Source organism: Panthera onca, chromosome C2 (genome assembly GCF_046562875.1).
Source record: "Panthera onca isolate mPanOnc1 chromosome C2, mPanOnc1 haplotype 2, whole genome shotgun sequence".
NCBI lineage: Eukaryota > Metazoa > Chordata > Mammalia > Carnivora > Felidae > Panthera > Panthera onca.
This window is the reverse complement of record NC_138347.1, coordinates 78,466,108-78,483,813: the sequence shown is the minus strand read 5'-3', so window position 1 is coordinate 78,483,813 and position 17,706 is coordinate 78,466,108.

The window sequence follows — 17,706 nt, the reverse complement described above, 5'->3', positions numbered from 1 at the left end:
AACCCTTTGCATTTTTATTCAATCTCATTAGCCTGGGGACATGCAAAATCCATGATTTGTAGAGGTCTGGAAATAAATTGAACTACCTAGATCAGATGACATTTTCAGAGGGTATTAGATTTGGAAGAAAAGTAGCAGCCATCCAGCCAAAGTCTATCATATAGTTATGCATTTGTTGACTAAGCAAACTATTGTTTATCATACAGCAAACTTTGTGGTAGGTGCTGTGAGCTACAGATGGGGAAACTGAAGGAAAACTAACCTTTTAAGGGTGACATTTGGTTGTTTAGGAGAGTTAAGGACACAAATTATGAGCCTCAATCTTTAACCCCTTTTCATGATAGCAAGGAGGGGCAAACTATGGCCATTGCCCAAATCTGGGCAGCTTCCTTTTTTTTTAAATAAGGTTTTATCAGAACAGGCATACCTATTTGTTTGTATATTATCTGTGGCTGCATTCATGCTACAATGGCAGAGCTGCAACAGGACAATATGGCTTGCAAAACCAAAAATATTCACTATTTTACTCTCTATAGAAAGCTTGTTACTCTTCTACTGTAGTCCTACATGGACTACTTCTAGAAATGATTTTCAACTGGTAAACTAGGGAGTAGTGAAGTATTACCTTTCCTTTTTCTACTGAAATTTCCATAGGTCATTTTCTTTACTTGTCTGTCAACAGTGATTAAAAAAAATAAAAGTGACGGAGTTGAGTAGAGACAGGGGTTGGTTGGAACAAGCCTAGGGAATTTGGGAGAATCCCTCTACAAATATAGGAACTACTTCTGTTTGAAGGATTACTTGCCCTCGTAGGACAATCTTATGACTTGGCATCTGGTTTTGAGTTCAATTCTATTTGAATCAACTTCATTCCCAATGCATGTTGCTGAACAATGAGCCCAATTATACCTTTTATGTTGCAATGTGACCCAATGAATGAATATACATAGATCCCTGGGCCAATGACCCAGCTGTCTTATCAAGAATATTGGAAGGGTGCCTGGGTGGCTCAGTTGGTTAGGCTCCAACCCTTGATTTCAGGTCATGACCTCATGACTTGTGAGTTTGAGCCCCAGGTGGGGTTCTCTCCTGACAGCACAGAGTCTGCTTGGGATTTTCTCTCTCCCTTTCTCTCTGCCCTCCCCTGCTAGAATTCTCTCTCTCTCTCTCTCTCTCTCTCTCTCCTCTCTTTCAAAATAAATAAACGTTAAAAAAATTAAAAAAAAAAGAATACTTGAAAACAGAGATCCAAGGAATGGATATGGGGTATGGGAATGCATATAAAGGGGTGGACACAAAGTGTAAATATTTTTGCATGACACGTTAATGCCCACCAGACAGCACTAAAGAAGTACTGAAAAGCCAAGTAGACAAAATAACTTGGCTAATTAAGTTAGTCAGCCTTTGTCATTGACCATTCCAGAACGAGCACAGAAGGCACATGGCCAGATTGGCCCTGGTGCAGAGATGAAGTCTACACATGGGCTCAAGAGCATACCCAAAACAGCCACTTACCAAGGCTGAGATAGCTACTACTGTCTCTGAAAATCTAGTACCAATCCCTTCATATGGCACTATTTCTCCAGGGAACCAACTGGCCACTGACGGCAGCTTGACCACATCGGACCCCTTCCACACTGGAAGGGCCAACAGTTTTCCCTACAAGGAAAGATACCTATGTCAAGCATGGATGTACTTTTTCACAATGTCAGGGGCACCTGGGTGGCTCAGTTGGTCTGACTCTAGTCTTAATCTCAGCTCATCTCTGGATCTCAGGGTCATGAGTTCAAGCCCCATGGTGGGCTCCATGCTGCACATGGAGCAAAACAAACCAAACCAAACAGAAAAAAAAAAAAAAAAAAAAAAAAAACAAACCTCAGCTCACTCCACTGTCTCTGACAGTATTGTACAGCCAGGTGCCCTTAATGTGGTGGGCACTCCGTGTTGTTCCCTTCACATAGCCCAACTGCAAACAAGGTATGTTGAAATTATTCCCCCAAATAATCATTTATAGTTAATAACTGTTACATGCCTTATTTCATTTAATTCATTAATCAATCTTTAAGATAATTCTTGATAGTATTCCTATTTCAGAACTGAGGAAACCAAGGCTATAAACGGCTAAGCATTTGCTCAAGATCATTGGCTGGAAAGTGCTGCAACAATGCTTTCTATCCCAGCAGTCTGGCTCCACACTCCATGCGTTCAACCATTGTGGCAATTATCTCTATTGTAATTGCTAATGTATACATATTTGTCCCACATGAGGCTTTCAGTTCATTGCCACTGGCTAGCACAGCATTTAGTACATGGTATCCCCAGAAGGGTTATTGAATTTATAAAGAAAGAGGGGAAAGGTCTTGAATTTGGGCAGTGGAAGTTGGTTTCTGGATTTGGGAGGAAAAGGAATAGTTATGGTACCATGACATAAATTTTAGATTCTTTATTTTTTAAGTTTATTTACTTATTTATTTTTGAGAGCGAAGGGTAGGGAGGGAGAGAGAGTGCAGGGGCAGAGAGAGAGGGAGACAGAGAACTTCAAGCAGACTCTGTGCCATCAGTGCAGAGCCCAATGTGGGGCTTGAACTCACAAACCGTGAGATCATGACCTGAGCCGAAGTCGAGAGTCAGATGCTTAACTGACTGAATAAGCCACCCAGGTGCCTCATAAATTTTAGCTTCTAATTTCACTTAAGAAACAAACAGCAGACTGCATAGTATTATAATGATCTCCTTTCCTATTTCTTTATAATTTGGTGTTCCAGTTATTTATCGCTAAGTAACAACTTACCCCCAAACTAAGAGACTTAAAACAATAAACATTTTATTAAATCTCATTCTTTTGTGAGCCAGGAATTCTGGGGCTCAGCTGAGCAATATTTCTGCTCTATATGGTGTTAACTGAGGTGTTAACCAGTTAATAGTATTTAACTGGCAGATGTCCGGTCTCCAGGTCCTTACACAGATTCACTCACATATCTCATACCTTGGTGGTGATGGCTGGCAGGCTAAGATTGACTGGGACATTTAATAAGCATAACATGTGTGGCCTTACCAGCATAGTGACTTCCAGGTGGCTGATCTTCATAGAAACTCAGGGATCCCAGAGAAATGTTCCAGGAGGCCAACTTGCAAGACTTCTCATGACCTAGCCTTGGAAGTCCTAGAATGTCACCTCTGCCAAATCTATTGGCCCGACAAGTCAATAAGACAAGTCCAGGCTCAAAAGAAAAGGTGGGGAAGGGGGTGTTAGGGGGTGCCCTAGATCTGTGAAGTTAGGCAAACTACTGAAACCCCTTCAACTTTAATCTTCCTACCTGCAAAAAGGGACAATAATACCTGACCAAAGTTCAAAAGTTCTTATGAGACTCCAAAATTATTATTAATGCATGGGAAAATCTTATGAATTATAAACCACTTTTTAAAAGTGTAACCTTTATTAACATAGCTAGTGAGTCAAGAAAATAAGACACATAGTGGGGTATAGCATAATTATGCAAAAAATCTAATATGGGATATAGTGACTCCCTTAAACCAGCATAAACCAAAGCCATGTTGTTTCAAAGGAGAGAAAGATTATGTCTGTTGCAACACCAGGGGATACTTTATTGTTATTATTCAGTGATCCCACTATGTCAACTATGCAGGGACTTAATAGGTGATATCATACTAAAGTTCAGCAAAGTTAGAAAATCTCTTTAGTCCAGTCGTAACTGGAGTTTTCTGGAATGATGCTGCACTGAGCAAAAATGATTTGGCTTCTGGAAATGCATTTTGACAGTTCAGCACTGTTATTAGACTTTTTTTTTTCCTGTGTCTTTAATGCTAATAATAGGACTGCAAAAAAAAAAAATTTGATGAAGAAAGCTAAGGTATGCAAGATTTCATCAGAATGTGCTGCACCCATGGCCTCTGGAAATTTTCATCCTGTGGTGGGAGCCCCCTGGGTGCCTATCTAGAAATCAAGAGCCCCAGCGCCTCAGTCATCAACCCAGCTCGAATGGCAAAAGAGCATGTTTCCTGCATTAAATACACCTTGCTGCAGTGAATTGACTCAGATGTGGTATTTTAATTGGCGTTAAACAGAATTATTATTTAATTAAAGCAGAGGCTAATTAATTTTCTGAGTCATTGTTTGTGCAAAAGATGCTATGTTCCAGTCAAAACCAATTTAATTGAATAACATCAAATACTCAATGTGGTGCCTTCAGGGGGTCTATTTTTTTTTCTTTTCTTTTCTTGCTTAAATGGATACTTTTATCAAAAATAATTTAAGATAGGATATTTAGATTCATTAAATGGCATACAGGAAAGGGAATTTACAGAACTTCTCCAGCTTGGATGCTTTAGAGATGGTAAAGCAGAAACCTGGGGAGTGAAAGGCAGTTATATCAAGATAGCACACTGACCCAGGGCCAGGCCAGTGCTGGGATCAATGGCTCCTGTCATTTCAGGGCTCATTCCACTCCACTTAGAAACATGGGCTTTCTTGGAGGGTACATATGGCATGCTAGCACTAGAAACAACCTCACAAATTATACTTCTGGTATCCCATTTTATCATGGGGGAGACTGAGGACCAGTGAAGGAAAAGACTTGTCAGGTCACACAGCTGAGCCAGGATGAGAGCCCCAATTTATATGTTATAATATGTCTGTCCTGGGTGCAGCTTTCATCTCCCCACATAATCTAAACCTTCTTATAAATTTGTTTTTTTGCATGCAGTTTTCTGCAATTGGTTTTGAAACCTCTCAAAGAGAGGGTCTTGGCTGTCTTCTACTTGTATTATATTCTTTTACTCGCTGAGTATGTGCCCAGCACTCAATACACACTTAGCATAAGCTCAGTACGATGACTTCTGAAAACACTTAGAATATAAGAGATTAGCAAGGACTTTGCTGAATATGTCGAATAGGTAGAAAGAACCATGCTCGATGTTTCTGTCCTGTCATGCTCTTTGTCTGAAATTTCCTCATCATTATGTGGTTCTCTGAGTTTTTTTTAGGAGGGAGTGGTTCCTGCAAAACTCATGTGTTTGTTTCAATCCTAATTCCGATTGCCATTTTCCCCAATTAAACCAAGACAGGGAAGAAGCTAATGGCGATCTGCTGTCGGTAGCTTGTGGGCATATTTCTATCTTTCACCCAAAGGAACGAAGGTCAGTGTGCTCCTGGGAAGGCCCGGGTGGAGCCAGCAGTCTGTTCTTATGCCATGAATTCAGCTGGAGTGAAGAAACCCGTCTCTGCCTGAAATGGTTGCCGTCATGATGTGCACTCTTAGTGGTGAGTTATCGGTTCTGCATAATCTGCAGCCATGCCCCAGGGAAGGAAGGGTTGTTGCCAAGTTCCCCCTCCAGGAGCACGTGCTTACTCTCCTGGACTACATATCGGGGCCAAGTGTAGGCGGCTGGGTGCATGGTGAAGGAAGGTAGGTGAAATCTGTCAGCAACTGTTGCATAAAGAGTTTTATGGGTTTTCCTATACCCAGACCTCCCAAATTTGGGGTTGCTGAATTGCCTGGGCTTATTTCAATGATGAGTCTGGATCTATGGGTCTCAGCCAAGGGCTTAGGGGACAACCATGCCAGGGGAAACAGCCCTTAATGGACTGTAGGGACAACTCCATGAGGAAACATGGCTCTCTCTCAAAAGGCCTGAGGGTGATTGCAAAATCTAGGATATTGCGGGGGTGGAGAGTGAGCTGTGGATCAATCTGGAAACAAGCAAGGGCAAAACTAGAACAAAGAAAGAACTCCCTTGGAGAAGAGTTTAACTCCTCACATACGGCTTTGGGGAGCAAGGGAGGAACACGGCTATTCCCACGGGAGAGGGCTGTAAATCCTGATGTCTCAGAGCAGTTCTACCAGGAAGGATTCCCACTCATGAGGCAAGACTGTTAGTCTGTTTCCTGTAAGGATGAGGCAGCCCTGCTGTTCTTTGTCCTCTCTGATCTAGAGTGAGATATCACTCCTCTTCTCCAGCACCCACACTAAAAGGAAGCATTAAAACTTTCCCAAGGGCAGAAACCAAGAAAGGTCCACTTGTGCAGCAAAACAAGGTGGAAAATTGTGAGTTTTGGAATAAGGAAGGACCAACTTTGCATATCACTTCCTTTCTAACTAGTGAGTGACTTGGGGAAGAAACAATCCTTGGCCTCCATTTTCTTACCTGTGAGTGGATGACAATACTATTCACCACAGGGTGATGTAAGGATCAAAATAGATCAGACATATAAACATGCACTCTATAAAGCATTGCTAATAAAGGAGATCATTCCTCCTCCATATATATATATATATATATATATATATATATATACATATATACATATGTATATATATGTGTATATATATGTGTATATATATATACATAATTTCCATATATATATATATTTCCATAAATATATATATTTACTTTTTTCAGTGTTTCTAAATATTGAACAATGACTGGGTCAAAGGACTACAGGAGGAAGAGATATCTAAGTCATGAAAAACAAAAATAAAACATCCTCCCCAAGGAATGCTTAAATTTCTTTTCCTCTGGGGCAAAAGAAATGTTGAATGGAATTAATAACATCAGGTTTTTCCTTGCCAGATGTTTTGCATGCATTATCTCTTTTGATCTGCACACGCATGCGCACACACACACACACGCACACAGCAAAAACCCTTTTGAATGGGTGCACCGTTCCCATTTTACAGATGAAGACCCTGAACCTTAATGATGTTCAGTGAAGTACCCAAGTTTGCGTGATCAGCAAGTGGAGAAGCTCCGACTTCTAACCCCAAGCACTTTACACTGTGCTGCCTTAAGCAGTTTGTGGATCCTTTGGAATAACGAAGCAAGAATATAATGCAGTGTTCTGAGAAATTGCGAAGGAGAGGGGAGAGGGGGACTTGTGTAAGCAGTCTTTCTGGAGGAAATGTGAGGCAGATTTTGAAGAGTGTATAGAATTTCGGCCAGTGCAAAAACGTGGAAATATATTCCAGACCAGGGAAAAAGAATAAACAAGGTCTCAGAAACAGTGAGATCCAGAGAATGTTCAGGGGATTATGTCTGAATGTGTGCTATCTCAATTCCTGAAGTCACTTTCCTGATGGCTTTCAAAGCCCTCAGTCCTCTCTCTTGTCCTATGAAATAAGAAATTCTGGGGGCACCTGGGTGGCTCAGTAGGTTGAGTGTCCGACTTTGGCTCAGGTCATGATCTCACGGTTCGTGCATTCAAGCTCCACATCTGGCTCTGTGCTGACGGCTCAGAACCTGAAGCCTGCTTCTTATTTTGTGTCTCCCTCTCTCTCTGCCCCTCCCCAACTCATGCTCTGTCTCTGTCTCTGTCTCTCTCTCTCTCAAAAATAAAATAAACATTAAAAAAGAAAAGAAATACTGGATCACACTGAGAACAGCAAACTATAGCTTCTCAGAGATCGGTGGGGAGATAACTTACAATCAATCCATGCTGCTTAGAACCTAAGGAATTGTGAAGAGCCCCTGCAGAGGCTGCCTTGAGAAGCCTTGGGGAAAAAAGAGGGCCCATCCCTACTGCAACTCAAGTGCATTTAATTTTTTTAAAAATTATTTTAGTTAATTTTAGTTAGTTAAACTTAGTTAAATTTAGTTAAAATTTAATTATTTTAGTTAATACTTCTGGCTAATATTTTAAGTTTGAAAGCCACTGATCTAAGTATAAATGTCTGTCTTTTGCAGAAGGAAAAACAAGTCCAGAGAAGGAAAGTAATTTGTCTACAGTCACAAAACTGTTTCATGGAAAGTGTAAACTAGAACTCTAGTCGAGGACCCTCTCTCCTACTTAGGTGAGGCTTGTCTTAAGACAACAGCACATTCAAAATCTAAGGTACCATCTTGTTCTGAGGTCAAGTTTTATATTTTAAGGACCTACTGATTTAGAATGTTCACCTGATGCCTGAATTTGACCCTAAAGCATCCCCATCAACAGACTCTCAGCTTCATATTTTCTACTGTGTGCGATGTCCTACTACACTGGTAAATAGTGCCTACTGTTTCTAAAGTGCTTCCTTATATTGAACCTTATTTTGGCTTCCTGAAACTTTCTCCTCTCTGTAGTAGTTCTAATTCCTCTTTGTCAGAAAAACCATTCACATTTCTTCGTGCGCTTTGTCTGATCCAACTTGAACATCCTCAAGAGCCTTCAATCTTCTTTCTGAAGGCATAGCTTCGTTCCTTTACCAACCTAATCAAATCTCTCCTAAAACTTTCCAGGATATTTACTTTCTTTGAAAGCCATGATAGCTAGAACCATACCCTTGGTGGGGTCTGACCACAGCACACTCTACTGCCTCTATTTGGGAACACCCCACCATAGATGGAGCCGCCATTTTATACTATTTTTCAAATAATCATGTCATTCTGGTTGGGGGGAAAACAAAAGCCCTGAATCTTTCACCCATGTGTCTGCTAATCACATTACTCTCCCTTTGTGCTTTTGCATTTCGATGTATGATCTAAAGGCAGAGCAGTTCAGTTGTTCCTTTTAAGTTTTGAAGTATTAGATGTGGCTTGTTTTCTTACCTAGAAAATACTTCTTTGTGCCCTGAATGTGTCATTCTCTATGCCTTCCTTTGTTTATCTCTGAGCTTATCTATCCTTAGTCACTTTATAACTTTACCAGTTTATCTCTTCTCATTCCAGTCATCGGTGAACTTGCAGGAGAACTTTTATTTTAGATAATTGGCAACAAAGGGAGTTAATGGAGACTGGAGTAAACAGGGGGAATGTGAAATTGAGGTATCCCCTTGCCAAAATAGAGCTCCTGCCAACCGCTGTTTGACTCTTGCTGTTTTTGCTGATTCAAACTGACTTACCAACTCATTTAAGATGTGAGAACTTGAAGGTTTCTCTTCTTTCTTGCTAATTTTTACTCCATCTACAATAATAGCAATAACAATAATAACAAGAAGAAGAAGAAGAAGAAGAAGAAGAAGAAGGATGATGTTGTGACACCTTTCACATCCCTATTATTCTCATTTCCTCTCTAAACCAATTCTATAACTCAAGTTCCTTCTTTGGGAGAAATTTTCAAGGAGTTTCATTTTAGGGAATTTGCTTGCTGTGTTAAAATTATTTAAGGGCTAGCAAGGGAAAGGATTAAATTATGGCCCCGTGAAGTAGGATTAGGGATATTATTGGGTAGAAATTTCAGTGATGCATATTTCTCTTTAACACAGAGAAAAGGACTCTGCTGGAGTTGATGCTATGTCTAAAGGGAGCTGGTTGCCTTGTGAAGTGAGTTCCATATGAAAGAGAATGCTCATGAAAGAGCTGGGTTTTATTTCAAAGGGGAGTGGAAGATTCTGCCATCAGAAAGAACATTTATAACATTTCTTATAAGGTCCTTATCAATTTGAGATTCCAGAACCCAGTAAGGGAAGAATAACTGGAAAGGAGAAGAAAGAATACCTTTACATATTTTAGCATCCGTGAAAGCATACTTCCCAACTTTGAAGCCCTTACCTTCTGAGCTCAAGGACAGCCCTTGGTATATTCTCTCTGAGGAGTTACAGGCAAAACGCCCAGTGTTGCAGTACCAACAGGACTATTCCTGTAACAGCAAATAGTGTATTTAGACTTCCTCTATCCACCTTCCCAAATGCCTGGGGCTGGTGGGAGGGGAGGAGAACCAGAGTGGGAGAAAGCTGGGCTTGACAGTTCACAACACTTCATGTTGACTTGTTTGCTTTTCAATAGCATATTACTGCAGAATTTTTCTCTCACTCATTATGTACCCGAAATGAGTGGACAAGACAGGCTTAACACAAAAACTCATGGACAAAGGCTGATGGAGGCTAAAATTTTGATACATGGTTCCATGACTGCAGAAGCAAGGTGAAAAGAACAATGGTGAATCACATCCTGACTCTTGAAACTTCTGCCCAGATTCTGAGAAGATAGCAGTGATGTCACGCCACTTAGTTTTATAATTCTCTGATTTTTTTTTTTTTTTTGTCCGGAAGGGGTTACTAAGCATCCCAGGGAGGATATCTTTTATATATTAAGAGACATATATCAAAGAAATCCGTTTTCTTTTGTGACTCAGAACCATAAAACACCATCAGCCAGAACTGACATTTTCAATTCTTACCACTCTTGGAGATGGGAGAGAGGCAGTTAATTTTTTATATCTGTTTTCTGTTATGGATTTGGAATACCAGAAAGTTGTATCTGGAAGGATGCCTAGAGATCATCAATCTTATTTTGTAAGTGTGGAAATTGAGGCTCGGCAACAAAGGCTGCGGAAGAGCATGGGAGTTAGCATCAGAGCCTTTGGGGCATAGAACACGCGAGGCTCTTTCTAGTGCTCTTTGTAAAACATTCCTCACCCATGCCCAGCACTACTGGCAGGCATGGTTACAGAATGTATTCTAGCTAGTGCACAAGTGTGAGATGTAACTGAGATCAGCCAGGCAAGCCACAGGTATGAAGAGGTATCCACGGGACCTCCTCTTTTTCTTTTGATAAGGTTGGGATAAATGGCAGGAGAACAGAAGGAGATACGAGCATTAAATGCAGAACAGAGATCAGAAAAAAAAAAAAAACACGCCAGGGAGGGAGGACAAGCTAAACAATACCACAGGAATACTGGGATCAGCTCTATTGGCTGTGTTTGCCAATGGTAGCTGTGCACAACAATATTTTGCCATGTGCATACATGCAGCTTAATTGGAACATTGTCACTGAGCAGAATGACACATGGTAGCATGCTCTGCATGTTTATGAGCTAGTCATTGCTGCCAACTTGATTATAAAGGAGCTTTGTTCCAAAGGCTTTGTTAATTGAGGTATCACTGTAATGTTACAGATGGCTTATAAAAGATGCCGATAAAATTGGAAAGCAGAGTACTGAGATGGTTTATCACCCACCAAGCTCTCCAAATCCCACAGCTGGGGTCATTTAATGCCCATCTGCGAGGTGAGCACTGTCCTCAAGTGTGGGGCCAAAATATATTCATTTTTTAATCTATTTATTTATTCATTTGTACATCCATTCATTCAACAAGCATAAACATACTTAAGGTAGAAGAAACTCAGCTGCATCCACCTTGAGGACAGTCTCATAATGGCATGGGATAAGTTTGACCAGACTCCTTCTACATAATCTTTCTCTTAGCAATTGATTGATATCTTGATGCCTGTCTGCCTACATACTAGTATATCAGACTAGTATTCACATACGTATGGTGAAATTTCCTCAATGCCTCAATGCCTTTAGATATTGTTGTAAAAATTAAATGCATAATGAAGTAAATATGGATTTACATTCATTATTTATATTTTATTGGAATTTCTAAAGGTGTAAAAAAGGAAAATATAACAAAAACAAGATAGTAGAAGTTTATATTATTTTTCAGATTTTGGTAAGTGTTTGGCCATTGTCATCTGGTGTTGATGCAAACAAGTATGTATTTATTCTTTTATTATGTAATGACAACACTTCGGCTTTTAATATAAAAACTATTATGGCATTTTAGAGAAAACATTTATAGAAAGACTCACATAAAATATTTTATTTAAAATATTCCATATAAGGGGCCTTGGGTGGCTCAGTCAGTTAAGTGTCCTGCTTTGGCTCAGGTCATGACCTCACAGTTCCTTGGTTCAGGTCCTGCGTTGGGCTTTGTGCTGACAGCTCACAGCCTGGACCCTGCTTCAAATTCTGTATCTACCTGTCTCTCTGCCTCTTCCCCACTCATTCTCTGTCTCTCAAAGATAAATAAATGGTTAAAAATAGTAAAATATTCCATATTATGAAAAGTCATATTTTCTGTGTAAGTAGAAAATATTCTCTCTCCTTTTTGGAAATGAAATTTATGTATTAGATAATGTTTCTTTTCTTGCCTAGGCTACTTAGAAACTCAGACCCAAATATGATGCATATTCATAGAACCATGTGAACCCTTCTGGTTTATATGTTTTCTTACTTCATTTTTGCCCAAACTGAATTTTTCATTTCTATTTAGTAAACAAATTTCACAAAAGGCCTTTTTTTCTAAGCCATCTCAAAATTTAATTAAAATTGAAAATAAATTAAGTTATATAGGGATCATGAAATAAACATTTGTTTACATATTTACAGTTGCCTTGTAGCTTTAGATTTCAGCCTTGATAGAAAAGTTTGTATTCTACTGAAAAATGTACCTATCAAAATATGTATACTTTATATCTATATATAAAACAACTAATAGAAGAAATTTAAGACCAAATAATGCAGGTGTAATTTCAGGGTTATGAATCCTGAAAGAAAAAAAAAAAAGCATAATATTGATTTGTCATTTTCCCTGGATGAAACTTCTAGTTTGCACTCATCTGGGGATGAGTAGTGGAGAACTCCAATAGAAAGCACTACTCTTACTAGTTAGAGGAGCCACAGGTTGGACTTTGTGGCTACCAAATAACTAGAATTGAAGGTAAAAAAATATCACAGAGTAGTGGAAGCCCTACCAGCAAACTCCAACATATAATATAAATATTTCATTGGAGTTATTGGCCAACTCTAAAACTGGGCATGTGCAGGACTAGAAACCCAAAAGAAAGAGTAGCATGGAGACTGAATACAGGATCAGAGATCTAAATAACCATGAAGTATTGGGAACACAGATATTGGAGCCCCAATCCAACCAAGATGGAGGAACCTGGGTCAATATTCAGGCTTTCAGTTGAGACCCCAGAAAGTACTGTGGCTGGAAGAAATAACTACGGGTTAAGAGTAAGCGCTGTGCCTTCAAAGTATGGTCAAAGCTGAAATAGACCTAACCTAACGAAGTTCAAAGCCAGTCCTTGACAGGATGAAGATCACGTGCAGATACATCTGCCTGCCTGAGGAATCTTAATCCTATTGGAAGGAAGATGACATTTTTCAGAATCTCCAAAATATTTCACCCAAAGTATCTAAAAGCAAATTAAAAATTACAAAACATAGTAAAAAACAGTCTGAAATGATGAAAACCTTAGAGAAAAAGGTAGATAATTAATTACATATTATTATATATAAACCATAATATAGTTAATAGAGACTTATAAATAACTAGGATTATTATAGAAGAGTATAGAGAAAAAAGATAAATAATCTCACCAAAAATTTAAAATTTATAAAAATTTAAATGGAAATTGTAAAATACTAAGCTAAACTTATAAATGAAATAGATGAGATTGGTGGCAGATTAGAAGCAAAACAATAGAAGATAAGTGAGCTGAATGACAGGTCAGTAGAAAATCACTAGATCTTAGTTCCAAAAGAGAAAAAAAAAGATGAAAAATAAAGAAAAACATCTAAGAAACAAATGAGACACAAGTTGTAAAAATCTAACATAATTTGAATACAGAAAGAAGAACGAGAAAGAGGGCAAGACAGAGAAACAAGCAATATTGGAAGAAATTTCGGCTAGTTTTCAAAGCAGGTAAAAGGCATAAAACTACAGGTGCAACAAGCTCTATGAACCTCAAGTCAGATAAGGTCAGAGAAGAATATCCTATCTGTATAAAATAGAAAGAAGCACAGGGCTTATAGTGCATAAGCTTATTACAACACGGTGAAGCATCACATAGCACTCTGAGACCAGGATATGAACCTGGCTAATAAAAAGCTATAGCAATACCGCTAGTAACCATGTTCGGCTAAATCTTGTCTAGTGAGAACAAGAGGGCTGGACCTGAAGTAGAATTCCAGAGCCTTTCGGGGTGGAGGAGGGGGCGGCTGTTAATCCAGCCTGGCCTGTGGTCTGAGCTGTATAAAGTAAAAACAAAAACAAAAACAAACAAAACAAACAAAACACACATACACAAAACAAACCTGAAAGACCGTATTCAGGGGTGAGGCATCCATCTGAATAGTCTGGACAGAGGCTGAAACCAGGCTCATAGAGTTCCTGCTTCTATAACAAGGAACCTGGGAGTCTCAAGCTGAGTTAACTAAGTCTTGGGAGACAGCAAGTAGAAGGCAGATCCAGGAGAGAGTTCCCCATGTTTTGAGTCGTAACTGCTAAGATGACGGAGACCACAGCAAAGCAAAGACTGAAAAGCTCAAACAAGTTTGGATACTTACCAAGAATGGATTAATTGAATTAATGAATTAATGAATTAAGTAACGAATTAATTAATCTTTCTTTCAGGGACACCTGGGTGGCTTAGTCAGTTAAGCATCTGACTTCGGCTCAGGTCAGGACTCACGGCTCATGAGTCTGGGCCCAGCATTTGGCTCTGTGCTGACAGCCCAGAGCCAGAGCCTGCTTCTGATTCTGTGTCTCCCTCTCTGTCTGCCCCTGCCCTGCTTACACTCTGTCTCTCTCTCTCTCCCTAAAATAAATAAACACTAAAAAACTTAAAAAGTACAATCCTTCTTTCAGAAGTGGAAGAACACCCAAAATGAATAATGATAGGAAATGCACATGGTTGATAGCAATAGCAGCAGGAACAGTAGCAGTGACTATAATGTTCAGTGAGGTCTGGCAGCTTCTTCTTTATGAGCTGCTTTCAGGGCTGCAGATTAAGGAGTTTACCAAAGCCAAACCATTTATAGGGTCTGTGGTGCTAATCCATATTTTATAGTTTGTCAGGAGAATTTCCTTTCGCGAGGGACACAGAGCAAGCCCCCATGTCAATCTCTTTGGTAGCTGGCTTGTTCATTGTGTGCATTGAATCTGAAAATTGTTTACCTAATTTTGTACTTCATTTGTTCTGTCCTCTTTGTCTTTTGAATGCAAACCATGATCGAATCACTTTTACATCATGCCTATACATAAGCTTTCTGGGATCTTCTCTGTTACTGTTGTTATTGAATTTTTTTTTTCCTATTCCACAAATAAATGAATAAGATACCATTCCAAAAACACATAACGGAGAAGCAGTAGCATGTGGAAGGGTGGAAACAATTCATCCAGAGTCATAAGACCTTGTTTGAAAATTAAATTTGTTATTTACTTTTGTATAGGAGGGAGTGTTCAGAGAAACTTAACTCCCAGAAGAGTTTGATAATACTTGTTTAACTGAATACGTGTAAATAACATATTCAGCACTATTGGAGAAGGTGGTAGACCAGTGGTAAAGAGGTCATGAGTTCTAATCCCAATTCTACCTCTAATTTTCCATGTCGTTTCAAATAATGCACTTAACCTCTTCAGGGCTCAGTATTTCATCTTGTAAAGTGAGGAGGTTAAGTGGGTTAAGAGGCAACATTTATTAGACACTTACTACATGTCGGATACTATTCTAAGCACTTTATATGTGTAATTCTTTCATTATTACTAGAATCCCAAGAGGAAGGCAGTTCTGTTATAGTACTTAGAGTATTGAGAACACCAAACGACATAAAGTTGAGCTAATCTGCCCAAAGTCTGACAGCTAGTAAGTAGCACAGGTAGGGAACAAACCAAGGAGTCCAGCTTCTAAATTCATTCTCTTAGTTATCGCCCTCTACTGCCTCCTTATACTGCTCCCCACTGCTTTGGAGGTTCTCTAAAGCCTTCATTCTAAAGGCTGATTTATTCTAAGACTCCTGACTGTCAGCACTGTACTCTACTGACTGCGTAAACTTGCCTTTTAGGGATTCTCCAAAGGTAGCTCCAGTAATGGCTGAAAAAACACATCTGCAGAATCTGGCAATTACGTATGAGTACTAAATCTTCCTATCAGCTTTGACTAAGTACTTTTGAGGTCACCACAAATAAATTTTTGAGATAAGCACATATATAAATTCAAATGTCCATTAGGAAGCATACACACCATCTGATGCAGCTGTCTTTGCTATATCGAGAACCTAATTGAATCTCTAATCAGTATAACATGTGCTGAATTTTAGTGTTGTGCTTCTCTTTGTGATTGGAGATTTGCACTAGATGTTTGGTAAAAAGCTTACGCTTCGTATTCTGCCTAGAAAGTCGGTGCTTATTTTTGGTTTCGTAGTTGATGTTTTAACTCTTCTTCACCTCAGGTTTGCAGGGTGTGTGTGTGTGTGTGTGTGTGTGTGTGTGTGTGTGTTTTAATGACTTTGCTCTTGGATTTGAACTGCAATCTTGTGAATATCTGGAATTTGTGCTTTTGTGTACATTTGCATGAATTTTTGGTGAGAGGGAAATAGGGAATTTCTAAATTGTTTTTTTTAGCACCCTTGAAAAAGCCACATGTGCTCATTTCCTTTTCTTCAGAAATGCCCAAATCTAGCTTTCAGAAAGCATTTCCTCACAAGCTTCTCGTGTCCAGTGGGAATGAGCTCAGAGGCCAAGGACCAGTTATTTTCCTGGAGTCTGTGCTTTGGGACAGTTTTATATCATCTTGAGCCTTGCTGGGCACCTAAGCTTCTAATCTGATGATTGTTTTTAAAACCATGAAAACTTTTAAAGCCAATAGATTCATTAAAAAATTCTGAAATTACCACCTTGAGTAAGAGTCCTCTTTCTCTCAGGTGACTGTCCTATTTTAGAATATTGAAAGAGTCATGAGAGAAAGTTTAGTTGAAGAGCTGAGCTTTTTCTCATTCGTGAGTGGCATTCATATGAACACCATTCAAATTCAGAGATAAAGAGGTCATTGTGTTCCAAATTATGTTATTTTTCTGAGAATGCATAGATCTATTTCCCATATTCAGTGGATTCTGGTAAGTGATCAATACCTGGCTCAGAGAGAAGCAGGCAGAACTCAGATTTGTAGTGTGTGGCGATTTTGTACTCCCACCATGGCCAATTTGAAGCTATGGACATGAATGATTGAACTGTGAGGTTGGAAAGTATTGAATGCAATTTGCTCTCATGACACACCATGAGCCGGCTTCAGCACACCTCCTCTATCCCAACAGGAATTTAAATACCACTTTCTTTAAATTTTTTTTAATGTTTATTTTATTTTTGAGAGAGAGAGAGAGAGAGAGAGCGAGAGCGTGAGCGGGGGAGGGGGAGGGGCACACAGAGAGGGAGACACAGAATCCAAAGCAGTCTCCAGGCTCCAAGCTGTCAGCACAGATCCCGACACGGGGCTCGGGATTCGAACTCATGACCGTGAGATTGTGACCAGAGCAGGTCGCACAATTAACCGACTGAGCCACCCAGGCGCCCCTAAATACCACTTTCAAATGATGCATGACAGTGATGGGTAGGAAAGAGTGGGGACTGATACCTGCAGATAGGTTTCAAGTCTTATTCTGCCACTGACCAACTGTGTCATCTTGAAGAAAATTTCTAAACACTGGAAATTTCTCTTCTGCATTGAAAAAAATGAAATAAAAAATGAGGACAACAATAGCTTTCTAGTAGGGTTCTCTGAAGGAGTTTGAAAAGCTTAAAACAATAGCACTGGAGATAAATAATAAAATAAAATAAAATAAAATAAAATAAAATAAAATAAAATAAATAAAATAAAGTAAAAAGACTAATTTTTAATTTTTTTTTTAGGGAGGAGAGTAGATCCAGAAAAGATATGTCAGATGTTAACTACACTCATTGTGGTGATGATTTTGCAATACATACAAATATTCAAATCATTATTTTGTATACCTGAAACTAATATAATGCTGTGTGTCAATTATACCCCAATAAAAATGGTTAAAATGCAAAATAAAAAGAAAGATATGTGACTAAGAAGTCACATATGACCATGACATAGGAACCTGGTCAAAGTGTGTATAATAACAGTAGAAGAGAATAATTAGTGAACGGAACAAGCTCAGACACTGCAGACCTTTTGACACGA